The sequence below is a fragment of the Phoca vitulina genome, unplaced genomic scaffold (assembly GCF_004348235.1).
Source record: "Phoca vitulina isolate PV1807 unplaced genomic scaffold, GSC_HSeal_1.0 scaffold16, whole genome shotgun sequence".
In the NCBI taxonomy this organism is placed as follows: Eukaryota; Metazoa; Chordata; class Mammalia; order Carnivora; family Phocidae; genus Phoca; species Phoca vitulina.
Window position 1 is genome coordinate 13,756,142 of NW_022589719.1, and position 26,818 is coordinate 13,782,959.

A 26,818-nucleotide genomic window follows, 5' to 3' on the forward strand; every position below is an offset into this window, starting at 1 on the left:
ACCCTCTCCACCCTTCCCCACCAGGCAATTTTGACTTTGGGAAACATCGCTCTAGGATTACAGAATGTTGACAAAGCCTGGTTGACTTAAATGCAAACTATTTTTCTAAAGACTAAAATAGAAATGCATACTCCCTCAAACTCCTTTGGATGTGCAATTTGCATAGTTATAGCACCTTTTCATCAAGTGCAAATGAGAGCCAAATGAATCCTTATTTTGACCCATAAAGAATGGGTTGGAGAGAGATAGAAGAGGCTGAATGCCGTAGGGAAATTAACACCAGCCCACAGAGACACCTGGATTCTAGCTTTGCTCTGTAGTTCACTGGCTGTGCAGCCTTGGCATAGCCCTTTAGCATCTCTAGATGTGTTCTCTCTCCTGTAAAATAAAGTGGTGATCCTTGCCCTGTCTACATCTCAGGGATGCTGTGGGCTTCAGTGCGATGCACCGGCTTTGAAAAGGACAAGCTCCTTGAGGAGCATGGAAGACAAAGAGCTATAATATTGACCGGGCTGAGAGGAGAGGCCAATTATCCCCTGTATCAGCTGGAATCTAACCATGAAAGCAGAAAGGAACTCAAGTGTTTGCACTAGAGGGAATCTAATGCAGGGAATGGGTCACACCAGTGTTGGGAAAGTCTGTGAGCCAAACAGAGCATGGCGAGGTAACTCAAAGGTTAACGAGAGCAGAGAGTCACTAGTTCATACAGGCTGAAGAGAGAAGAGGAGGGGGTAGTGTTACCAGAGTCCCCGATGGGCTTGTCTGGAGGGAGCTGGAGTCATGGAGGAAAGGAAGTGGCTGCTGGAGGCATGCCCAGGGCAGGGGGGGAGGGAAGAAATACCCTGGCTTCCTCCCTCCAGTCTCCTGCTGGCGCCCTCACTGGCTGAACCTGGGCTGAAGCTGGCTGACAGGGGAGCCTGGAGCCTGAGAAACACCTTCAGCCTCAAGCATCAGACCCAGGGGAGGCAGAGAGCAGAAAGGGAGGGGGCCTCAGAGGGAAAAAAGGGTAGGGAAAGGATCTGAGGACAAACGGGCCAGAACAAGCATATCTTCTGGTCTTTTGCCTGGACACGGGTCTACCCACAGATCTTTGTGAATCGATTTGTCCCGGAGCTAAGAAAGCTACCACTCTCCATCCTGTACCTCAGCCGCACTCGATGACTAAATTCAGAAATTAAAACTGTCTCAAAGGCGAAGATTCAAAGATTGCCTCCACAATGACCAAGTTTCATGAGGAGAGAGGTGGCATGGAATCAAGTTTTTATTTGAACCTTCAGTCAATATTAGTTTTCCTTGTCCACAGAGGCAGGGAAGTAAGTGTGTGTAGGGAATTTGGCCAACATTTGTCTGAACCCTACCCAGTTCAGCAACAGTCAAATAATGAATCAGATATTCTGGGTCTTATAGTTTTGATATCTGCCATGCATGTATTGCCTTTTTCAAGCCATTAGAATCGCATTATCTACATTTGGTTAGGAAATGGTCTCTAAAGATACTTAGCGCTTCTTTGGTGAAGATGCTTTGGGAGTGTACAGGGACCACGCAGGGATTTAAGGAGCCAGAAGATCTCATTCGCAGTTCTGGCTAAGGGAGTGCTGTTGAACATAGAGGCTGCTGTATACAGAGGTAGGGCTGTGGGCTCCCTTGGAAACTGTGTTTACTTACGGAGCAACATGCCCATCGAGGGAGAGAATCACAGAAGCGAGAAATGGAAGGACAAATGGAGCCATCCTCCAGTTTGGCTTTCTTGTACATGAGAGGACTGAGTTCTGTGGAGGAGAAATGTCCGCTGATCCCTCCTCCACCGATCCTGCCAATCCGGGAGATCCAGGACTCTTTGCCTAGTAAGCGATGAGTAACCAGGGGCCGCATGTGGCCCATAGAGTTTTGTAAACCAGCTTGAAATCAAACCTCAGGATGAAGGATCAGACCACATGCATTGGTGTCATGTGTTGCCCTCACAAAAAGAACACCTCCCCCCCCCACCACCTTGGACACCTTCCCAGACCTAAGACTCAGACTCTGAGCGTGGGGACAGAAATTCTGCCTTTCAAACAAGCTTCCCAAGTGATTCTTACACATATTAACAAGAGAAGGAAATCTGTTGAATGAAAAAAAAGGAATAAAACAACAAATGGGAATGCTGTGGATTTATTTATCAACGTATTTATCTGGTCTCCTACTGAAGTCCATCTAGGTTTCCCCAATTGTTCATTTTACTAACAGTGATGTGATGAATATCTCTGTACTGTCACCTTGTGAGCAGGTGCTAAAGTTTCCTGGGGCTTGTATCTGGATGTGGATTCACGACGTCATGGGCATGGATATCTTCCTCTTTACTGGAATTAACAAGTCACTCCCCAAAGTGACTCCCCAAAGTCCACAGTCCAGGTGCACCTGGGTGGCTCAGATGGTTAAGCATCTGACTCTTGATCTCAGCTTAGCTCTTCATCTCAGGGTCATGAGTTCAAGCCCTGCATTGAATTCAAGGCCCACTGTGGAGCCTACTTTAAAACAAAACAAAGCAAAACAAAAGAAACCCCCAACAACCCACAGTCCTGAACCAGCAGTGGGTTAGAGTTCCTTCCTTGTTACCTTCTGGCCAACACTTATTATCATCTGAATTCTTAGTTCTGCCAATTTGAAGGCTATGAGGTGGCCTACCATGTGTTAGTTTGTTTCTCTGATTATTGATGAAGGTGAGCACCTTTTCACATATTTAATGATACTCATTTTTAAACTGATTTTCTTCTACTCATTTTTTAGCAGTGAATTTAATTTGTAAGAATATATATTTCTTTCAACCTGGGACTCCCCTCAATAAAGTCATTTTTATTTGAATGAAAAAGACAGTAAGTTATAGGACGCCTGGTGGCTCAGTCAGTTAAGCATCTGCCTTCAGTTCAGGTCATGATCCCAGGTCCTGGGATCAAGTCCCACATCAGGCTCTCTGCTCAGCAGCAAGTCTGCTTCTCCCTCTCCCTCTGCCTCTGGGATCTCTCTCTCTCTCAAATAAATAAAATCTTTTTTAAAAAAAGACAATAAATAGTATAGATATTTGTATTTTCCTTCTGAATTTCATTTGTGCAAAAAGAGCCACACCCCCTGGAAGAGACAATGGTACTTTGCAGACTGAAGGTGTGGGTGGGGCAGTCCTTAGAAAGGTCCTGCTCTACCCTAGAAATGATGGATCACATCTGAAAGTCAGGGCAATTTACCCAATCCACCTTTCCTCTACTATGATTTCCATGGAACCATCTGGTTCTCTTCCTTGGGTCCTTCCTACTGTCTGAAAAGAGGGACTTTGTGACCCAGAGTCTTTGCCTCACTTCCAATCTTGGGGTCTCCCAGGAGTTATTGGTAGTTGCCACTGGAAGCCATTCTAACAGATGTGGGGAAGGCACAAGGAGACGGAGAGCTTTCCGCCGATGGTGTCATCAAAAGCAAAGGAACTGGGCTGCACTTCATAGCTCTCTCCTGGTTGGCTTCACTGATGCATCATTCATACTTCTGAAATCACCTGTCCCCATCCCTTTACTTTCCCCTTCTCTCCCTGCATTCCCAAGACTAGTGCTCATGAGTTTATGTCTTCCAACTCTTTTGTAAGGAGACCTGTCCCCTTTCCCAAACCAGCCACCAAAGTCAGAGTCATCACCCTCACAGGAAAAACCAGATAGATGTAGTATCACCTCTTATCACACAGGCAGGTCACAAGGAACTAGTTTCTGATTGAGCCTGCTCGCTTGGATTTCCCACTCCCGTCTTGGAGCGACCACAGGGGAAGTGCAATTTCCAAATATAAGCTCTCTTTCTATTGCCACTTATCCATCTTCACCAGCCCTCCTTCAATTACTTGCTTTCCCCTGGACCAGGCAAGAGCCTAAAACAGGTATAGGACAAGCAGAAGGGATAGGGGCTGTGGGATGAGAGGTGGGCAGCTCCACAGAAGGGCACACCAGGGCAGGAAGTTGGGGGAGAGAGCTGAGAACCCTCAGGTCTCTATGAGTGGGTTGTAGCATTATCAAGAAGAATCTATCGTCAACCGTCTTCCTTATGGAAATGCTCTCCACTGGCGTCCTCTGTCCTAAGAAATGATGGTTAACAGAACCAAGGCTCTGTGTGGTTGCTAGTCTAACTGAATCACTTTGTAGATCTTTACTGAGTTCCTACTATGTGGCCTATGTCATGCTGGATAGCTGGGGTGGGGGGTGGGGTTGGGTGTAATACAGAGAAGACCTGTCTTCATTTCTGTAGTCACTTCGAAGACAGCAGGACCTTAAAGGAGGAAGAGGGACAAGCAAGCTTTGATCTTTGCAGAGAGAAATGTCTACAAGGGAAAATGCTACAGGGAGGGGTCCAAGCTGTGTGTCTCAATGGCAAGAGAGGGGGCTGGATGGTCAACAGGCCACAGGTGCTCAGAGGAAGCACAGCATCTGGGGATGGAGGCTTCTTGATCACAGGTTTTGCCTCTACTTGAAGTTTTTGTCTAGAGCTGAGAAATGAAGTAGGTAAAGCACCAAACACAGTACATGGCACATAGTAGGTGCTCAGTAAAAATCCTGTCTCCCTCTTCTCCTTATTGTTTCTCTTTTCCTTCCTTCATCTCTTTTATTTTTATTCCTTTCCCTTCCTCCATTCCTTCTTGTGTCCAATTGGATTCCACCCCTACCTCCCTTTTTAGCATTAGTTAGAGAAGGCTGGGCAAACTGTTTCTGTAAAGGCACAGGCAACAAATACTTCAGGCTTTGCAGCCTACCCAGTCTGTCACCACGACAGACACACCCCAGAGAACACATCAATGGGTGATCGTGGCTGCGTTCCAATATAACTTCAGTTATGGGCACTGAACTGTGCATTCTGTATATTTTTCGTGTGTTCCTAAATATTATTCTTCTTTTGATTTTTTCCCCCAGTCATTTATTTATTTATTTATTTTTTAAAAGATTTTATTTATTTATTTGACAGAGAGAAACACAGCGAGAGAAGGAACACAAGCAGGGGGAGTGGGAGAGGGAGAAGCAGGCTTCCAGCGGAGCAGGGAGCCCGATGCGGGGCTCGATCCCAGGACCCTGGGATCACGACCTGAGCCGAAGGCAGACAACCAACTGAGCCACCCAGGCACCCCTCCCCAATCACTTAAAAACAACAAGAAAAACATTCTCGGCTTTCGAGTTGTCCAAAAACAGACCACATATTTAATTTGCCTTAAAGGCTGTCATTTGCTGATCTCTGATTTAGAGCCATTGTTGTTAAATTTTGGGGTTTACAACCAACTTCTCTGAGAACCTGAGGATAGCTTCAGGTCCATTCGTTCAGTCTTCAAATGTTTTGAACCCTAGGTGCTCTGCCAGCCACTGGAATTACAACAGTGAGCGCCACAAAGTCCTGTCTTCAGGGAGCTTATATTCTACACACTCAACAAACAAGCAAAGCAAGACCTAGTCTGTGCTGTGGAGACATAGCAGGGGGCTTGGGGAACTGGGGGGTGGGTGGGGATGATGCTGATTCAGTGAGGGCAGTCAGGGCATGCCTCTCTGAAGGTGAGATATTGGACCTGAACCTGAACTCTGAGAAGGGGCAGCCATGAGAAGAGCTGGAGGGAAGCTGGAGGCAGAGAGAGGGAAGAGCAAGGGCAAAGGCCGGGGGCCCGGGCAGAGAAGGGGCCGGTGGGGCCTGAGCACCATGATCCAGGCATGGGCAGGCAGGGTCTCCTACATCAGGGCAAGGGTTTGCCCCACTTCCAATCAAAATGATGTAACAAACAGGAAGTGAGTAAAGGGTTTTGGGGTGACATGTGATAAGGTCTGATTCACATCCCTTGGGCTGAGTATAGAAGCCCTTTCCTAGAAAAATGTGCTTATGCGTGTACTCTCAATCATTTTGCTTACCGTGTGCGTTTTTAGGGCCTCCTAGATCTCCCTGAAAGTCCCTCTATGGAAGTACAAACCCCAAATCAAAAGTCCTGGCATTAAAGAAAGGAAAAGGTGGAGGAGGGACCCTCATTCTGGAAAGGAGATAGTCTTTGTGTCTTCTGGAAAGTTCTGGACAGTGCTCATCCAAGTCAGCCTGGTCTCTTGGGTGGCTCATCTGAGATGGGGCTTGCTAAAAAGGGGCGGGAAGTGGTATGCTCCAACCTTTGGGGGATGTCTGTGAACGTGCCTCTTGTCTGATAGAAGCCCCACAGTCAAGGTTTGTACGGAAACCTCCAGGGGGTGTGCTGAGGCAGGGATGGTGAGAGAAAAGTTAAGCCACTCTTTCCTGGGTCCCGGCTGTCATTCCGCCTTCCTCCAAACACACACACCCCACCCAGCACCTGCAGACACGCCTCCCGGGTGCCCTTCCCAGCAACCCCTGCCAGTTAGTGCAGCGCCAAACCTCTTGGCTCTGCCCCAGGGGGCCCATGACCCAGGGCTGCGCCTCTGGGTCCTCCCTGTCTCGCAGGGAGAACTGGGCCCTGAGTCAGGCTCTCCTGCTCCAACCCAGTGGCCACCTGTGCTCCTGGGGAGCTCTGGAGGCTGGGAAACCTTCAAAGAGCAGTTAATGACTAACTAGCTGGAGATAAGAGAGAATGCAACAATGGAGAAATGCCCAACCCAGAGCTTAGCGCTTCCCTGCCTGCACACGCCAGGACCCAGCCTCCCCGAGGAGCCGGGATCAAACCGAGGTGCTTCCCGGGGGAGAAGTGGCAGGCCAGGCCTGGGGGTCTGAGAGCGGCTGCTGCCCCTCCCTCACCGGACCCTCTCCCTTCAGCCAAGCCTCAGCCCCGAGGACAAATGTGGGCAGGGAGCCAGGAGGGCTCTCTTTATCTCCAAGTTCAGGGTCTGGAATTCAGATTGGCCATTTATTATGCCAGTCCTGCAGGGGACACAGAGATCTAAGATCAATCAGACAGGGTCCCTGCCCTCATTGAGCTCGCGGTGAGAAATGGGGAAAAAAGGAACAGACACGAACAGAAGGACTTCCAGCCGTCTACCTGCTAAAATGGCAGAGCAGGTGCCAGGCTGGGATCTCGGAGGGAGGGGTCAGCCCGAGCCGGGGAAGTCAGAATCACAGTCATTCATGGAGGGTGCCAGGGGCCAGCATGCTCCTCGGCACTTCCTGCACATTATCTCGAATCCCACAAACACCCTGCACGGGAGGAACTAGCTCCACTTTACAGATGAGGAACTTGGTGACTTGCCCAAGGACACACAGCAGGCAAATGCTAGAGCCTGATTCAAACTCGGGGCTTCCCGACCTCAAAACCACATCACTTTCCTTCCACTGCCCCTTCCCCATGGCTGATGGGGAAAATGTTCTCAGTGGAGTGTTTCTCCTTCAGCCAAAGACTTGGATTCTGGGAAAGCAAAAGCCCAGACTTCCACTCAACCTGCTGACAGTCATTCATGCCTTTGTACAGGTGATGCGGACGGGAGGTGTGCTGGTGCAGTGCTCGTGATGCGGACGGGAGCTGTGCTGGTGCAGTGCTCGGGGACAGGAAAGCTCGGGGGAGGGACGTGACAAGAGTAGAGATAAAGAATCCCCCAGCCAGAGAAAGAGGAACCAACCTCTGGGTACCTGGTTCCCAGTTTTTCCCAAGCCCTTGCTGACCTGATAACCCCAAGGACTTTGAATTTATGCCTTCTGAGAACTCCCCTGATAAGCACGCCTGCCTTTCTTTTTGATGGTATTAGCAGGATTCAGCACAGCTACCTCATCGATCTTTATTACCTTCTGGCTCTTCAGGATCTTGGAGATAAAAATGCTCTGCCTCCTGAAAGCTCTGAGAGGCTTTTAGAGAAAACAAATCCAAACTATTGCCAGTTGGAACCTCAGCTCTGCAAGGGGGAGCTCTGCTGTCTCTCCCTGGGGCGCATTCTCATCTGCTCAGCTCCCACAGCCACGGGTGGGGCTGGGGGTGGTGGGTGGGGCGGGGCGGGGCGGGGCAGTGTCCTGGGCTGCTCTGAACGTTCCCTGGGCTATGCGGGCTCATCCTTTCTGGCCTCAGGCTAGCTGGATGTCGGAGAAGAACGTGTTGACTCTTCTGGGGTGGGCAGCCAGGACAGGAGGCAGGACGACTGCCTTCCTATGAGAAAGGCTCCCCCCTACCTGTGCACCTGAGTCCTGTGCACGCTGCAGCCTGCGAAGCCCTGCCCCCACCACATCACACACACTTTTCTCCCTGTAGTAGATTTGGTTCCACAACTGCTCATTCATTCAGTGTTCCTGAGCTCTGGACATCGTGCCAGGAGATCGATGGTGTCCAAGGGACAAATGTCCTCACGGAGCTGTTGCTTGTGCCTCACGTGTGCACAGTGTGTTTGGTGGGGCGAGGGTCCGTGTACGCCCGGGGCTTGGATCCACATCCTGGTGCCACCGTGTGCTGGCTGGTGGCGAGACCAAGGCTGAGTCATTTCACCTTCTGTGTTCCAGGTTGTACAAAACAAGGCAGGTGAACCAGAAGGCTCCTGGCCCCGTGCTGAATTCTCGATGCACAGGGCAGGCTAGCCAGCAGGCCATCTGCTGCAGGACAGAGGGAAGGAATGAATGAGGGTGCTGATCCCCAGCATGGGTTTTCTGTTTGTCCCCCAGTTTCCAAGTGAAGAAAAAAGTACTTCAGTGTAAGAGACGTAGGAGTGCCTCCTCTGTTGGTGAAGAGGCAGGGCTGTCCCATCCCTCTCATCCATGACACGGAAATCCTAGATTTCCCCCTCAATGCTCCTCGACCCCTCAGTGTATTTCTCTCGCTGAGATTTTGCCTCACATCTGTGGGTCACTGGGTAACATTGGCCGCACATCACTATGGGCAGAGATCAGGGTGGAGGGAGTGAGGAATGACAGAGAATCCCAGCCTCTGGCTTTAGGAACCTCACAGGTGGAAGGGAAGGAGCAAAGGAAGTCTGGACAACACCGGTGGTTTGGCTCTCCCGCTACCTCCTTCCCACACTTCTCCTTCCTCCTCCCCACTTGTCCTCTCTGCAGACTGCTGTGACTCCCTTTTGGTTACCAAGATAAAAAACCAATCCTGTGTTAATACTGGCCAGTATTGGGGCACCTGGGTGGCTCAGTTGGTTAAGCTTCTGCCTTTGGCTCAGGTCATGATCCTGGGGTCCTGGGATCGAGCCCCGCGTCGGGCTCCCTGCTGAGTGGGGAGTCTGCTTCTCCCTCTGCCTCTGCCCCTCTCCCCCACTTGTGCACACACACACACACACACACACACACACACACACACACTCTCTATCTCTCACTCTCTCTCTCAAATAAATAAAATCTTAAAAAAAAATACTGGCCAGTATTTTGGTAGCTCTTACTCGAAGCCAGTCACTGAACAATGCACTTTACCTACATTATCTCGGGGAGTCCTCCAAACAATCTGAGGGTACACAGAAGCTATTGCTACCCCCATTTCATAGCCCAGACGGTGAGGTTCAGCATGGTTGAGCTGCTTGCCTGAGACCACTCAGCCACTGCCTTGTGCTGAGTGCAGGATTTGAATCCAGGTTTTTTTTAAAAAATCTTTTTTATTATGTTGTGTTAATCACCATACATTACATCATTAGTTTTTGATGTAGTGTTCCATGATTCATTGTTTGTGTATAACACCCAGCGCTTCATGCAGAACGTGCCCTCTTTAATACCCATCACCAGGCTAACCCATCCTCCCACCCCCTCCCCTCTAGAATCCTCAGTTTGTTTCTCAGAGTCCATAGTCTCTCATGGTTCGCCTCCTCCTCCGATTTCCCCCCCTTCATTCTTGCCTTCCTGCTATCTTCTTCTTTTTTTTTTTTTTTTTAACATATAATGTATCATTTGTTTCAGAGGTACAGGTCTGTGATTCATCAGTCTTACACAATTCACAGCACTCACCATAGCACATACCCTCCCCAGTGTCCATCACCCAGCCACCCCATCTCTCCCAGCCCCCACCACTCCAGCAACCCTCAGTTTGTTTCCTGAGATTAAGAATTCCTCATATCAGTGAGATCATATGATACATGTCTTTCTCTGATTGACTTATCTTGCTCAGCATAATACCCTCCAGTTCCATCCATGTCATTGCAAATGGCAAGATTTCATTCCTTTTGATGGCTGCATAATATTCCCTTGTATGTATATATACCACATCTTTTTTTTTTTTTGAAGATTTTATTTATTTATTTGACAGAGAGAGACACAGCGAGAGAGGGAACATAAGCAGGGGAAGTGGGAGAGGGAGAGGGAGAAGCAAGCTTCCCGCTGAATGGGGAGCCCGACGCGGGGCTCGATCCCAGGACCCTGGGATCATAACCTGAGCCGAAGGCAGACGCTTAACGACTGAACCACCCAGGCACCCCTATACCACATCTTCTTTATCCATTCATCTGTCAATGGACATCTTGGCTCTTTCCATAGTTTGGCTATTGTGGACATTGCTGCTATAAACATCGGGGTGCACGTACCCCTTCAGATCCCTACATTTGTATCTTTGGGGTAAATACCCAGTAGTGCAATTGCTGGGTCATATGGTAGCTCTATTTTCAACTTTTTGAGGAACCTCCATACTGTTTTCCAGAGTGGCTGCACCAGCTTGCATTCCCACCAACAGTGTAGGAGGGTTCCCCTTTCTCTGAATCCCCGCCAACATCTGTCGTTTCCTGACTTGTTAATTTTAGCCATTCTGACTGGTGTGAGGTGGTATCTTATTGAGGTTTTGATTTGGATTTCCCTGATGCTGAGCGATGTTGAGCACTTTTTCATGTGTCTGTTGGCCATTTGGATGTCTTCTTTGGAAAAATGTCTGTTCATGTCTTCTGCCCATTTCTTGATTGGATCATTTGTTCTTTGGGTGTTGAGTTTGATAAGTTCTTTATAGATTTTGGATACTAGCCCTTTATCTGATATGTCATTTGCAAATATCTTCTCCCATTCTGTCAGTTGTCTTTTGGTTTTGTTGACTGTTTCCTTTGCTGTGCAAGAGCTTTTTATCTTGATGAAGTCCCAATAGTTCATTTTTGCTCTTGCTTCCCTTGCCTTTGACGATGTTTCTAGGAAGAAGTTGCTGTGGCTGAGGTGGAAGAGGTTGCTGCCTGTGTTCTCCTTTAGGATTTTGATGAACTCCTGTCTCACATTTAGGTCTTTCAACCATTTTGAGTCTATTTTTGTGTGTGGTGTAAGGAAATGGTCCAGTTTCATTCTTCTGCATGTGGCTGTCCAATTTTCCCAACACCATTTGTTGAAGAGGCTGTCTTTTTTCCATTGGACATTCTTTCCTGCTTTGTCCAAGATTAGTTGACCATAGAGTTGAGGGTCCATTTCTGGGCTCTCTATTCTGTTCCATTGATTGATGTGTCTGTTTTTGTGCCAGTACCATACTGTCTTGATGATGACAGCTTTGTAATAGAACTTGAAATATGTAATTGCGATGCCACCAGCTTTGCTTTTCTTTTTCAACATTCCTCTGGCTATTCGGGGTCTTTTCTGGTTCCATACAAATTTTAGAATTATTTGTTCCATTTCTTTGAAAAAAGTTGATGGTATTTTGATAAGAATTGCATTAAATGTGTAGATTGCTCTAGGTAGCATGGACATGTTCACAATATTTGTTCTTCCAATCCATGAGCATGGAACGTTTTTCCATTTCTTTGTGTCTTCCTCAATTTCTTTCATGAGTATTTTATAGTTTTCTGAGTACAGATCCTTTGCGTCTTTGGTTAGATTTATTCCTAGGTATCTTATGGTTTTGGGTGCTATTATAAATGGGATTGACTCCTTAATTTCTCTTTCTTCTATCTTATTGGTGTATAGGAATGCCACTGATTTCTGTGCATTGATTTTATATCCTGCCACTTTATTGAATTCCTGTATGAGTTCTAGCAGTTTTGGGGTGGAGTCTTTTGGGTTTTCCACATAAAGTATCGTATTAACTGCTCCAAACCCCACGTAATTAAACCTCTCCACTTACTACCTTGTTAAGATAACTGTGGGTCGTTCCTCAGCCACATAGAAAGGAGCAGGGTTTCCAACCAAGATCACTGGCTTCCAGACCCAGCTAAAAGGCTGACTCTTGGAAGAGCACAAAATGCAGCTTGCCAGGCTCCCCCACCCTTGGGTGGCTCTGACTCCGGGAGTCTGTGTGGGGCCCAGGTGCCTTCATAGTGTGGCCAAGCCCCACAGGTGCTTCTGTGCAGGACCCCTCCCCGGGGAGAAGCCAGGCTCCCCTGAGGCTGGACACAGTTCTTCCGCATGCAGAGCAGGAGAAGCACCTTGGCTTCTGAGAACGAAGGCTGATTAACTTCCAGGGAACGTCCTGCGAGTGACCCTTGCCCTCAGTGAAAGTGTGGAGATTGAGATAAGGGAGATAAATCACTGGCGTCGCTGGCGGTGGCGGGAAGGGCAGGGTGTTTGCTGTCGGGCTCCAGGCCCGGCTCCCTTGGCCTCTCTCCTGGAGACCGCGTGGCGCGAGCCCGGCGGTGGCCGCAGGGTGGGCAGGGTCCACGGCGACAGGGGCAGGAGTCGTTAGAGCCTGAAGCCGGGAACCTCTGAGCTCTCGCGATGCTGGATCGTCACAGCAGCCGAGGAGCACGGGGCCAGGAGCGCGTGTGCATTGTTTTTGGGATGCAGCAGGGCTCCCGGCCACACGCGTGACACTGTCTGCTTCCAGGCTCCCCGACACCCAGGGCTCTGCCCCTGCCCTTGACCACCTGTCCTGTCAGCCTCTCAGGAGCTTCTTCAAAATGATGCACTGATCAGAGCATTTACCTTTATGTAAAAAGTGACCGTATCACTACCTTTCATGGAAACTTGGCATCACTTGCCACACACAGACGTTAACTGTTAATAAACGGGATGAGAACCCACCAATGGAATTCACTTCTCGCTGGTTCCCACAGCCGCTCCCTTTTCCTTGAAAGGGGTATCCGCAGACTGAGGCCTCCTTCAAAGTCTGGAAAGGATTGAAAGACAATTGGAAAGGGCGCACATTTCCCACTATGTGATTCAATATTGTTGAATTCCAGGCCCACGTGTCATCTAAACTCGTGTCATTTATAGCCACTTACAAAAACCAGAATATAAGCTCCAGGCTGGGTTTCGATGGTCCCATCCCTCGCTTCTTCCCGGATGGAGAAGCAGAATGTCAAAGTGTGGAGGGTGTCGGACTGGCAACCAAATGTCCTGGTTCCTTGATCCTAGCCCAGCCACCTGTTTAGGACTGAAGACTCTGGGAAACTGACCCAAAGCCTGCCGCAGCCCGAGCTTCTTCCCAGTCCTAGGCTGCACGCACCATCGTGGTGTTGTGAGGACCCAGTGAGATCATGGGTGGGAGAGGACTTCCGGTGTGGTAAAGTCCTGTGCACGGGGGAAGGGCTGAGGTGATTATAAATGGCAAGGGAGATGGCTGATTGTGACCCTGATGACTTTGTGTCTCTAGAACCTGACTCTAGAACATTTTCTTTGCCCTCTTCTTAAGGAGAACCCGCTTGCTTCCCTTTTCCTGGCATTGGGCCATCCTGTTAGCATCAGGGATATAGTCAGACCTCACATAGTTGAGACCATGTTGGTTCCATGTTCTACTGACTACAGGGAGGTTGTGACACCATCTTCCCTGTGAGTGCTTATTTTTAGTGGAACCATTATTATACTGTTAATAATAATAATAATAATAATAATAATAATAATAATAATAATAAACAGACTCCTGTTTATAATATAAGGAGGCACCCATTTGTCTGTGATTGAACCAGTCTTGCCTGGAGGCAGGGGAATGGACTCTTGACCTCCTGAACCTGGTCACAGCCCTCTGGTTCTATTACCACCTTGTAAACCTGAGGGTGTTCTATTTTTACCCCCTAAGGAATTGTGGTTGGAACCTGCCAGAAATTTCTCACAACACACCTCCCAATAGTCATTGCCCTTCATAATATACCTTGTCATTCAAGGCTTAAGATCTCCCAGACAACGGCAAAGAGGAGCTGGCCATATGGATCAAGGCAGCAGGATTTAGGTGACACCTGCCAGGGCTGCCAAGGCTAAGTTCCATTGCTAAAGTTAGATACCTGTCATCTACCATGGGGTGACAGCCATATCATGCCATTCTTCATTCATTAATTATATACTTAGGGATTCCTATAACACATCAGCCACGTGGTGCTAGTCCAGCCAGGGAGAGAGACAAGCAAATGAGCCATTACAATGCAGTGTGGCAAGTGCTTGAGAGACAAAGACTCAGGAAGAATGGGGGCAACAACTCAGTGGGGGAGATGGTGGAAGGTGGAGCCTATCTGAAAGGGTCTCCAGAGGAAGCTATGTTTGGGCTGAAGTCTGAAGCATGTGGAGCAGTTAGCTAGTAGAAGGGGGGAGTAAATATGCTCTGGGCAGATGGTACAGCTTATAGAATAGACTGGGAGGGGGGGAAGACAGATAGGGGGAGAGAGGGGGAGGATGGCCTCCCTGTTGAGGGTACTGAGCGGAGTCAATGTGCAGAATGCCAGGTGAGAATACCTGGAGATGCTGCTGAGAAAACAAGTGGATGGCAGATCACAGGAGGCCTTGTGAATTATGCTGGGTAGGCTGGACTTTACCCCAAAGGGCATGGGGCCGCTGAAGCATGTGAAACAAGCAGGTGCTCACTATAAAAAGGCCCCTGAGATCTCTTATCCTGCTGTCGCTCTGAGGACAGACCCCTGTGGGCCTCTTGAGCAGAAGTTCATGTGACATACCTAGGATGGGAATGGTCCCACTGCCACACTGGGGTTTAGGCTCACCCCCCATTCAGCCTCGAGCAAGATGGGGACAAATGACTCATCCCCAAACAACGGAGCAGGAGCGGGAAGGAGGTACCTGTTAGGGTCATGCTTAGCTGGTTTGCTGATGGACTACACATGTAATTATTAAACAGGATGCCAAGCATCAAACCTTTTTAATCTCTCCCCTCTACCATGTCCTTCCCCTTCCCCGCTCTCTCTGTTCTTCCCCACCCCACACCCCTCAGCTTTGTTAGCAATGCCCAGGTACTCTGGTGTTTGCCTTGTGTCAGAGAAGATCTGAGGCCAGCATCTTCTGATTTGGGCCATGGAAGGAATATTGTAGGTATCAGCTGGGAGGGCTGGGAAGGTGCCTGCTGTTGGAGGTGGACAACCTGGGCTTCTGGTCCTGGCTCTACCAACCACCAGCCCTTCGCCATGCGGCAGAGCCTCTTCTCCTCTAGGAGCCTTCTTTGGAAAAATGGGAATAATCAGTTGGGGATGGTGTGAGATTCAAAGGAGATTTTGTTTGTGAAAGTGCTTGGTAAACTGCAAAGCACTGAGTAAATGTTTATTTGGGGGTGATTACTCATTCTTTGCTAGAAGATTCAACCAGAGGGATGGCAGGGAGAAAAACTGAGATCCATTGTGTTGGGATACTCTCGTCATATAGACATAAATACAGGTAAATATACACCTGTCACAAAATTAAAACAAAGAAGCATGTGAACTTCTCCCCAACCCCACCCCCTTGCAGCCACTGTTAACTGTGTTTGTCGCATATTCTCCCATGGGTAAAAATACATGTGTTTAAACAAAAAGAATGCCATCATATTATAAGTCCTATTCTTAAGCTTGCTTTTTCACCGTTTCATGTCATAGCATATAGCTCTGTCTTCCTAATATGACTTCATGGTGTAAATGGACTCTAGTTTATTTAAGTATCCTCCTACCGATGAACACTAATGTTACCTTCGATTTTTCATCATATATTTCTGTGGCCTTTTGTACGTATCTTTAGGGGAGAAATTCTGAGTAATAGGATTGCTGAGTCAAAGGGTATAAGCATTAAAATTTTGATAGATACCCCCAAATTTCTCTCCATAAAGATTGCACAAAAATACCCTCCCACAGTGTTCCTGCCTCCCCATGCCCGAACCAACGATGGGTGTTACCAGTTCTGCTGGAGCTTTAAAGCTGTGAAACTCTCCTCCTCCCTGCACTGGTCCTGTGGGCCACTGGTCAGCAGTATTCCATTCCTTCTCTGCTATAAGTTACCCAATAAAATGGTAGTCACCAGGCCTGAGGATATCTGGAAAGCCTGCTTTTAGGGCTAAATGGAGTATCTCTGTTTCCAAACATAAAGTCTAGAAGCAAAGGGTAATCTAAGCACATAGCAAATATTACTATGGCTTTTGTTATTATAGAAAGTTCTGACTCAGGGATCTTCGTTGTGCTTGGCGGGATGGTAGTTAGGAGAGGGCATATATCTGGGTTGTGAGATCGAGCCCTGTGTCAGGCTCCATGCTGAGCAGGGAGTCTGCTTCTCTCCCTCTCCCTCTGCCCCTCCCCACGCTCTCGCATGCTCTCTCTCTCTTTCTGTCTCAAATAAATAAATAAATCTTTCAGAAAAAAAACCCTGTCTGTTTCTAAGTCAGGAAACCTTTCCCCTGTGCTGGATGGTCTTTAGGAATGGGTCTGTATATTCGACTATTGAGGACTGAAAAACAACCTGTCCAATCTGGCTTTCATTGGCGTGGGTTGGTTCTATGTTCTCTCCCCAGTCTGAAGCCATGAGCAACGTAATGAGATTTTGTAAATATTTATTCGGGGCTCTGGGAAGCCCAGCAGGGTTTAGGGTAAGCCATCCTCCAGCAAGCAAGGGCTCACCTGCTAATTCCCCTTCCCTCCAAGGCTGATCAGATTGCTCAGAGGCCAGTTTCCTTCTATATGCCAAGGGAGAACAGCAGTCCGCTCCTGCAGGGCCGCAGGGAGAGGCTGCTTCCTGCATCTGGGCAGATGGTGGCTAGGGATCTAGGTTCTGAGCTCAGGCAGGCTTGCTTTCTGTCTGTCCTTTCCAGCAGTGTGACCTTGGGCCAGTTACTAAATCTCTCTCAGCTTCAGCTTCCTCATCCTTAAAATAGGGGATTACAATGCTACCTTGAGGTGCTTTGTAAGGATTAAGTGAGAAATTGCATGGAAATAAAGTGCTTAGTATCTGGCACATAATAAGTGCTTAAGAAAAAGAATAAGGCAGAGCTGAGTAGATTGTGGGTTTAGTTTACAGTGCTTTGCTAGCAAGTCTCTTGTTTCCTGACCACTCAGGGATACTGGTGAGACTGTCTGTTTTGGCCACAAGGTCCTTGGCACATGGATCTCCAAAAGAGATCCAGTCAGTGGGCATCAACCATCTCATAGGTCCTTTGATTCAACTGCAGCGATTTCTTTTTACACCTGCTTTCAGTCCACCCGCAAAGGTATTCACAGCAACCATTTACGGTGCACTGGTGGCCCCCTAGACTTCTTACATCACCTCTTTAATCCCTGCGGCAGCCCTGGGGGTAGTATCATCTCCACTTGCAGATGAGAAGGTAGGGACTCAGAGATGGTGGGTAACTGCCCAAGGACACACAGCCGTTAGAGAAGAGCAGATGGGAGCACAGTCCGTGTGACATTCAGCTACGTTGACCAGCCTCCCTGGTTTGCCTGGGATCACAGGGTTCCCTGCTAAACCCGGGGAAGTCTGGGATGAGCTGGTTACTCTACCTGCAGACTCCCTGCCGAGGCTTGACAGTGGTTCTGGAAAAGAGAACAGCAGGAGCAACTCTGCACTGTTTCTGGAAAGATGTCCGGGGGAGCTCAATAGCTTCCATGGGTTCGATTTCCATCGGGAAGCAGCGTTGTGTGTGTCTGGAGGTGTCAATCTCTGAGGTTTGAGGAGAGCAGTCACAGTGGCGGGAGATGCTCTTGGGAGCTGTGCCCCTGACCTCGGGCCTCTGCCTGCCATGTACGAACTGCATGGCCTCTGGAAAGGTGCCGAGCCCGATAGGGTCATCAATTCAACTATCTTGTGTGTATCATACAGCCCCGGGATGTTGGGAGGATCTAAGGAGATAAACGGAGGTAACAGTTTCTAAACCACCATAGATCTACAGGGTGTGTGGGTTATATCACTGCTTCTAGACACCTGAGCCCCAACTCTGGGGTTTCAACCTCTGGGAACGGCCAATTCAATGTCCCACTCCTTGAGAGGGAGTCAGGTCAGGCCTTTCTGGGGATAGGACAATGAAAACCCTGTCTGTCTGCGTTAGGTAGGCTGGCTGGGGGAGGGGAAAAGCAGTACCCCAAAGTGGCCCCACACGACAGACTAGGTAACATGTTGACATCTTTCTTCATTAGAATCTACATTCTGTGATGGCAGGAATTGTGCCTTTTTTTCCCTTCTATGGCTGCATCCCCCTTTTGCTAGCCCAGCGCCGAGTACATGGGAGAAGCTCAATGAACATTTGTTCACTGTCGGCTATTGAGTGGTCCCAAGTACAGCTCTTCCTCGATGCACAGCGGGGTTACATCCTGATAAACCCATTGTCAATTGAAAATATTGTGAAGTTGATAATGCACTTCATAGGCCTGACCTACCAAACATCCTAACTTAGCCTAGCCCACCTTAAATGTGCTTAGAACACTTACATTAGCCCACGTAGGACAAAATTGTCTAGCACAAAGCCCATTTTATAATAAAGTATGGAATATTTCATGTAATTTCTTGAATACTGTACTGAGAGTGGAAGAGTGGTTGCGTGTACACAGAAGTGTTGTGGGTGTACGGGTTGTGAGCCCCTGTGACCGTGGGGCTGATGGGGAGCTGCGGCTGCCCTGCCCAGCATCACGAGGCAGGATTGGACCACGTATCACTAGCCAGGGAAAAGATCTGAATTCGGAATTTGAATGTGGATCACTTTTGCACCATCACGAAGTTGAAAAATCGTTCAGTTGAACCATGTAAGTTGGGGGCCATCTGTACAAATGAACTGTTCTGGGAGATTTCAGTCCTGATGAAGCAGTTGTAGGAGACCGAAGGGAGGAAATGGGATGTGTCCCACCGGGCAAAGATGGGAAGGGGAATGGTCCAAGTGGTGGGACACGCAGGAAGCTGGGGAGCACGGGACGCATGCGCAGGAATGATGTGGGTCCACCGTACTTGGGATGCACCCCGTGAGGTGCAGTTGGGGGCCAGCGGGCTTCAGGCATTGGTGGGGACCAAGTGGGGGAGGGCCGGTAAGTGGCTTGCCCTCAGGGAGTTAGGACTGTCCATCTCGAAGCTACTGTTTCTCCAATTTTGATCACTTACGTTTTCTGAACACTATTTTTGCCATGTCTGTGCACTTCCCTATTTATTCACTTAATAATTTTCACATTGACTTACACTGACTCCCTTTTATACTTTACTAGGTCTGTCTTCATGTCAGAAACATAAAAAATATAATTTGCACTGAAAGTCGTCTTGCTTACTACCCTCTGTAAGGTAGACTTCTCTCTGAGGAACACCTCCAGGGAGTGTGGAGAACTGGCAAAGCTTTCTGACTGAGGGAGGGATCTCGTGGTTTTCCGAGAAGGCTGCAACCATAAAGAATGGGAGCGTGTGTATAAAACTCTGGTAGAGTTGTGACAAAAATGGTAAGAAATATTACCAAGGTGGGTTTGTGGGGCATTTTCCAGTCTGTCCATGGGCATCAGGATAAAACATGCAGGGACTGCTGTCTCCTTCCTTACTGGTCTTGCTTCACACTTTTTCCTAGCAACTCAGCCCTACGGCCTAATGCTTGCTGCCAGGAGCTCTGGAGAATGGAGCCCTGCAGTTAGAGGAATGAATGGTGCACTCTGAGTGAGGCTGTGGGCCATTCAGTGACCCGTGGTGGGTCTGGATGCCTCTTGATTGTATCCATGTTGGCATAGTGCTGTGGCTTCCTTAGACTTGTCTTACCTGGTTGTTCAAAGAACGTTACCCCAGCCAAGGCTCACAGAGCGTTGACCCATCCCCTAACCAGCCTATTTTCCCTAGCTGTGCATTGAGCTTCCAAGTTAAGTTGACCTGCCAAGCTGGACAGAAAAGGATCAGCAAAAATCAGACATTTGCCAAGGGTACCCCTCCTCCACCGCAACCACACACAATTGTGAGATCTAGGGTTGGACTCCCTGAGGCTTTCTGCTCTGGTGGCTCTGACAAGCTGGAGACCCACAAACTGGTCAATTTGAGGACTGTGAGCCTTGGGCAGACCTTGAAGTCTTTTGGAAAAAGTCCATCAACACCAAACTCTGCTGTTGATGAAGAACATCCCCAGCAAGATGACCGTGACTTTCTCACACCGTCACCTTGTCAGGGGTGGCTCCAGCCCCTCACCCTCCGTGTCCCCTTCTTTCTAGCATAACAGAACTCAATGGCTTCCACGTTTTCCACTGTAAGGAAGTGGGTAGACTGTGGCTGGTCCCTTTCAAAACAGGGCTGTTCCCCCCTGACAGAGAAGTTTTCAGATGAACCAACAGTGCAGATTTTGGGTTAAGTTTGCAGAGAAGGAGTTCCTTATTTCAGTTTTACTGTACACCCACCTACACAATATTTTTTGGTTCTCAGAATTTCAGAGCCATTAACCTCAAACCTTAAATCAGGATTCTCATAAAACTTTCCTGGGGCACTGTCTTAAAAGAAACTAGGTCTCAAAATATGACTGTGTGGTATACTGTCCTTGCCCAGGAAGACAGATTGACTAATTTCAAACCCTGGGCTCACATGTAGTTGCTAAGAATGAGGGTGGGGGAGAGAGAGGGGAGAAAAATCATAGACATGCCATGATACATGAGGGAAAATTTCATCTGGACTTCCCCAACTATGGGATAATTATTCAGAAATAATTCCGAGGGCTTCTTTCTTGACATTCCACCAGGGTGCAGGTGCACATGTTTTGAATGGACTGAATGGATAATTTATTTATGCAAATGAGTTTTTTGCACAGTCCTAATGGATGTGCTTGTCAACTCTCAGATACCGTTTCCAGGAGGTGTCTAGATGCATTCCTTCCAGAGGCAAGTAAGTGGTTGTCCTCCTCAGGTGGAATGGTGAGTGAGTGGTACTAGACTTCCTAATTTCTATCTGGAATGCATTTAGGGGCAGAATCTGGTTGATTAGCATTTCATGTTACCTTGAGCCACTCTCAGCTGCTTATGAAGAACAGGGATGGAAGAAACTAGGAATTGATGGAAATTTGTACCCTCAACTAGATTCCATGCAACTTTCATATTTAATGCCTTCATCATCGCATCCACTCTTTGATCTACGCCTCTGCCATTTCTGGATCCAGATGCCTACGGGCTTCTCACTGTGGTATTTAGCCTGCCCAGTGCTATTAAGCCTGGTGGGTGGTAGAGTGACGTTTGTGTCAAAAGAGTCTCATGATTTCCCAGGCAAGACCAAGTCACAGCTTTTCCAATGGGTTTCCCCTCAACTCTTATTCTGAGCATTTAGCTTTTTAAGTATTTGGTACTGAAGGGCAGAGGCTGAGGACTTCCATAATAGGATCCAGACCTGTTTGCTTATTTCATACTTCTCCCATTTCAACTTTATCATCTCCTTCTTCCAAGAAATATTCACATCTCCAATTGCCTTCCAGAATGGAGCTTGGTTTTCCATGCCTCAGTAAGCTATTATAGTCCAGATTTCAACAAGCTGTTAAGCTTCTCTTCTTTCGTAGAGGGTTGTGTTTAGGAGATCTCGTTTTGGAATGACATTGACTTTGGTATTAGCTCCAGCTGTTGGCTTTACTGTGTGACCTTGGTCAAATTACTTCTCAGGCTTATGAGGCTTAATTTCCTCATCCGTAAAGTAAAAATGGTAATAGCACATTTCTGATGGAATTTTATGAGGATAAAATGAGCAGATGCAAATTAAATTCTTGGTCTAGTGACCAGGACATGGTTAAAACTTCATAAATGTGAGTAGTCATTATTACTCTCTGTTCTTCCTATGACTTTTCCAGCTTCACCCCCTTCTCCTCTTTTGTCTTTTGAAACATGGAGAGTTAGTTTTCTGACCACCGTACACAACCTCATGTGTCATTAAGGGGATCACTGAAGATTGAAGCTTCATACTTAGAGGAGACAGTAAATATTTCCTGAGAGCCCACTGAGTGCCAGGCATTCTGCTAATGCTTTATACAATTTCTCACTTAACTCCCTACAGCTCACTGAGAAATCAATATTCCCAAAGAACAGACGGGGAAACTGAGACCTGAAGTTTAAGTAGATGTGACAAGGTTGTCCTGGCTCCAAAATCCATTTCCTCTCTATCACACCAGGCTGCTCCTGAGAAAGCTAAGCCATCTTGTTTTTTTAGGGTGAGAGAATAGGTTCCAAGCACCCCTAGTCTTCCAAAATGATAGGTTCTCCCAAATAATTAGGCATCTAGATGGTGATTTTACACATTTTCTCCTTGGGTCTGAGAGTCTGCTGTCTCTCGTGGTCCCTGGGTAAAAGAGCCCAGGCACGGAGACCTGCACCCAAGGTCAACTCCATTAAAATGTCCTTTTAGATGGTAGGAACCCAGTCTTCTGGTTTATCATTAGTGGAATAATATGGGAGCCCACAAAATATAAACAGATCGTGATGAACAAAAAATTGATTATTGTCTTTGCTATCACTCACCCCTGCAGGTGTCGCTTTGGTGGGCGTGGGGCGAGACTCCTGAGTTGTGAAGGTGGTTCTGATGCTCCATTGGCTTAGAGCAAGGAACAGAGTGAGAAGGACGATCTAGCAGAGAAAGCTGCGTGCTGCCGGGGGACGCCAGGAAAGACAATGGATTAGGGGAGACGCTAGCTGTGTCACCCCCCAATCCACACACAGCGGCATCTCTTCATTCTGTTTTCTGTTTGGGGGCTCCATGAGAGTGGGAAACGGGTTCTTAAGCTAAAACAATATATATTTGTTCTTATGCTAAAACAATATAAAAAATCTGCTATAATTATAAGAAACTTCCCCAGACCAAAAAAAAAAGAAAATACTGGCTGCAAGCAGGTTGCCTGGAAACGGCCAACATTTGTCTGCTCTCCCCTCCTCCTCTGAGACTGAGAAATGTGCCTTCTCGAAGACCCTGATGGGCATACTGTTTCGACACTCAAAGCAGTTCGGTTCAAGAACTAAAGTGCTTATCTCGACAGTGAAGTTGGCTCTGAGTGTAGAGCTGTTTGTGAGGAAAGATAAGGTAAGAAAGAGCATGATAACATGCAGGTGAAGGAGCAGAGCAGGGTGATTTAAGTTAGGCAAGAATGAGTGTCTTGAGAATAATTAAATTTGAAGGGGGAGTTCTGAAAACTCTGGCCCGTGCATGGCTAAGACTGGTGACTTATTCAGATGCCTGAAGAGTATCATGTGTGTGTGCGTGCGCATACATGCATGTATGAAATGGGTCATTCTTTCCAGACACGGTAAGCCACCCTCCCCCACTCCAGCCCTGGCATTGTCCCCCACCTCAGCGGTTCAGTGGTATGTGCCATTGGTGGAGGACTTGCTCAGCATGTAGGCACAGATGTGATGGCAAAAGGCATGATCAGAGGCGCCATGCAAATCTGTTAGGACAGCTGACAGTGTCAGACCTCCCAGATCGAACTCAGGAGCTACCTTCGGAGCCCATGAAGCTTCTCCTCAGGGCATTTGAAGATCCCCAGAAGTCTAATCTAAGTCAAAATGTAAGGATTTTGGAAACATGGCTTTTAGAGGGGAGTAGAGTAAGAGGCAAGATGATATTTATGAATCCTAGCTCCTTATTTGACTCTAGTCAGGGTAACTGATGATAATGTTCTGCTCTATGTAACCTCCCCTCCACCACCAGACAGAAGTTCTCGTTCCTGTCAGTCCTACAGTGATATTCTTGTGTGGCTCTCACTAAATAGTTGTCAGGTTCTGCCCTTGAGGTAACTGCATGTCATGAGGAGGGGATGATAGACAGAAACATACACAAACACACACTTGCTTTCAGAAATAAATACAGGGCCTCTAGTTAAAAGGTGCTGTGTAAAGTAAGCAAGCATCCTCTTTCTTGCAAAGCAAGCACGTAACTCTCATTAACCTTGTAACCACAGCCTGTGTTGGTATTAAGATTCAGACCCCTTAGGGCTTCATACTTGGCTTGGAGAGATTCTTTGTCTTGGCCTTGATTTAGGAAGTAAGGTCTCCTGGGGTTCTTTGGTTCTATGTCTACTAGAAAAGGTGAAATCTTCTAGTAGACAACCCAACAGAACTCAGGGTCCCCGTGCTATTGCACACCACGTGGTCTGGTTTGCTCTGCCTTCCTTTTCCTCTGTGGGAACCAGCATCAGGACTTGATTCAAGTGTCTTTGTGCAGATCTGGGACAGGGATAGGGCCTTGGCCTGCAGTGAAGACCAGGAAGAGTAATTAGGTTTGTAGAGCTGGTTCCCGATCCCAGTATTATCTTGATCTTGACCTGAGGGCAATCCGCACTGTCTTTCTCTCCCTTAAGTCCATCTGTATAACTCAGGCAGTCAGCTCTGTCTCACCACTCCGTTCACAATCCTGTGTCTTCATCAGTGCCCAACCCCCCAACCCCGAGTCCTGGGAGCACAGAATGGAAGGCATCTGTGCTAGGATTGGAGGTCTGACATGATAATGAGAACCTTGCCTGATTCCTCCTCAAGAAGGTTATGACTTTTAGGAAACAAATGATGTATCCATATAAAGGTTCTGGTGCACTTGATGTTTTTGTGGTCACACTTTTAAATTTCATATCCATGAGAGACATGCTTGATGTATTTGAGACTCTTGCAACAGAAGGTCTCAACATTAAATCCAACTTGTAGCATTCTCAGTTAAAAATCAGGACTTCCATCCATTTTTTTCTCTATCTATCTATCATCTATCTATCTATCTATCTATCTATCTATCTATCTATCTATGTATCTACCTAGCTATCATCTACCAATCAAACATCTAATTTGATGCAAGTGCTGTCTTGTTCAAGTTGACCATGAAAGACCTTAAACGCTGAAGGAATTTCTCTATGGATTCAACATGCCAAAAAAATCTAGCTTTTTTTTTTTTTTGGAGAGGGGAGGTATTGTTTTTGTCTTTCTTCTAGAAGGTTCAACTAAGACCCAGGTAAAGAAAAGAACCAGTACTTAACAAGAACCCACTAAGTACTAGACACATTGTTAGGTACTTTATATACATGAAGACTCCACAAATAAAATAGCTTGTGAGTATGAGGTGACATCTTTCCATCTCCTTCCACCTGCACCATCCCCAAATGACTCTTGTTGGGAAAGCCTTAATGGAGCAGTCCTTTGATCTAAAATAGGCAGGAGAAGAGTGGATAAAGGAATGGAGATGTCACTGGAACTCTTTAGCTAGAAATGGAATGGACTATACATTATAAGTGGTTGGGACTGGACCAGTGAGCCACACCACTTTTGGGGTTGCTTTTAAAGTGTACCACCTCTTGACCACACAACCCCTAGCTGCCACCTGCCCCGCCTTGGTCTCAGGTTAATCTCAGGCAAAATTGTAATGGCCAAGTTTACTTCCTGGAGTCACACTGGCACAAATAACAGCCCACAGCACCCCACCCCCAACACACACACACACACACACACACACACACATGCGTGTGCACGCGCATACTCTGTAGTGGGTGGAGGTGCTACTTCAGATTGCTCCTGATTCATCTCTCAAGCAAAACATCACCAGCCTGTTCCCTCAGGGCTCTGCTCTCAGATCTGGAGCTGATAGACTAATTGGGGCTAATATGATAATGCACAATAATGACATTTACTGTTTTTATCAGACATTTGCATTTTAACAGGGCCCTTGGGAAATATACAGGTGGACAACAGGGGAGGGTGGCGATACTTGGTGAAGGCTTGGAGGCAAAGGGATTTTCGGGGCTGCCTAAATCACACTCCCCAAATCTTCCAAACCTCCGAGACCTGCCTGAATTCCAAGACCCTCCCCAATGCACCCCTGCTCTCCCACCAAGGTTTTCACACATTCAAAAACCTCTGCCTTCATGTTACATAAACTAGGAACACAGGCAAGAAAGGAATGTTGCTACCACTCACTCACCATTCCACCTGAGTAGGACAACCACTTACTTTTTGTTCTATTCAGTCTTTGCCCACATACACACACTTTCTTTTTTATACAAGGAACTTCTTGGTTTTGATCATAAAGGCTTTTGGCAAAGCTATCTTTGCCAAAACTCAGTTTCCCTTTTCTTTCCCACAAAGGGGAGTTCTGATGAGTTAAAAAAGTCTGCTTGGACGCTTAGCTCATGCCAGGCCAGTGTCCAGGAAGACCCAAGAGAGAAAGTTAATGGTTAGGGGATTATTTTTTCCTTGCCAGGAGCCGTCACTCACCTATATGGTGGGAAAGCATTTGTGACCCAGCGAAGCAGGCCCTCGGCCCAGGGGAATGGGGGTTGCAAGGGCACTTGAAATCCATGGATCCTCTCTGGGATTCTACCTTGTTCTTGTCCACACTGTGTTGTTTTATTTTCAGTTTCAGCATCTTGGTCTTTTTCTCTCTAGCTCCTTCCTATAGGGAGTGTTGACATAAAAAAAGACCATGTAAGTCTCAAGAAGGAATAAAGAAGCTGGATAAACACCAACTGGATAGTCAGCCCTTGCAATTATTGAGAGTTGACTGTTCCACCTGAACAACTCAGAGTGGACCCTCCCCAGGGTGGGGGGGTGGGGGGGGGAGAGTGACTTTTCAAAGTCCATTGACATCGCCAAAGGTCACTGTCAAAGAGGCAATCATGGCGCCTGGGGAGAACCCCTTCAGAATCTGGTACCTGCACAGCCAGGTCACAGGTCTTGATGCCAAAGCCGAGTCGACTAAATACAGATTAGTACACGAGACAGGTGTTTAGGAGGGCCCCCACTCCCCGATACCACCATTCCCTCCATGTTTGAACCTCTCCTTAGCTTGCTTTTACGCGTATTTGGGGAGATGGTGTCTCTGGGGAGCTAGCATGGCGCTTTTCACCTGAAACAGTCTCTAAGCTGAAAAGAACAGTCACCACCAAATCAATTCCTCATCCATTAACAGGTCGTCT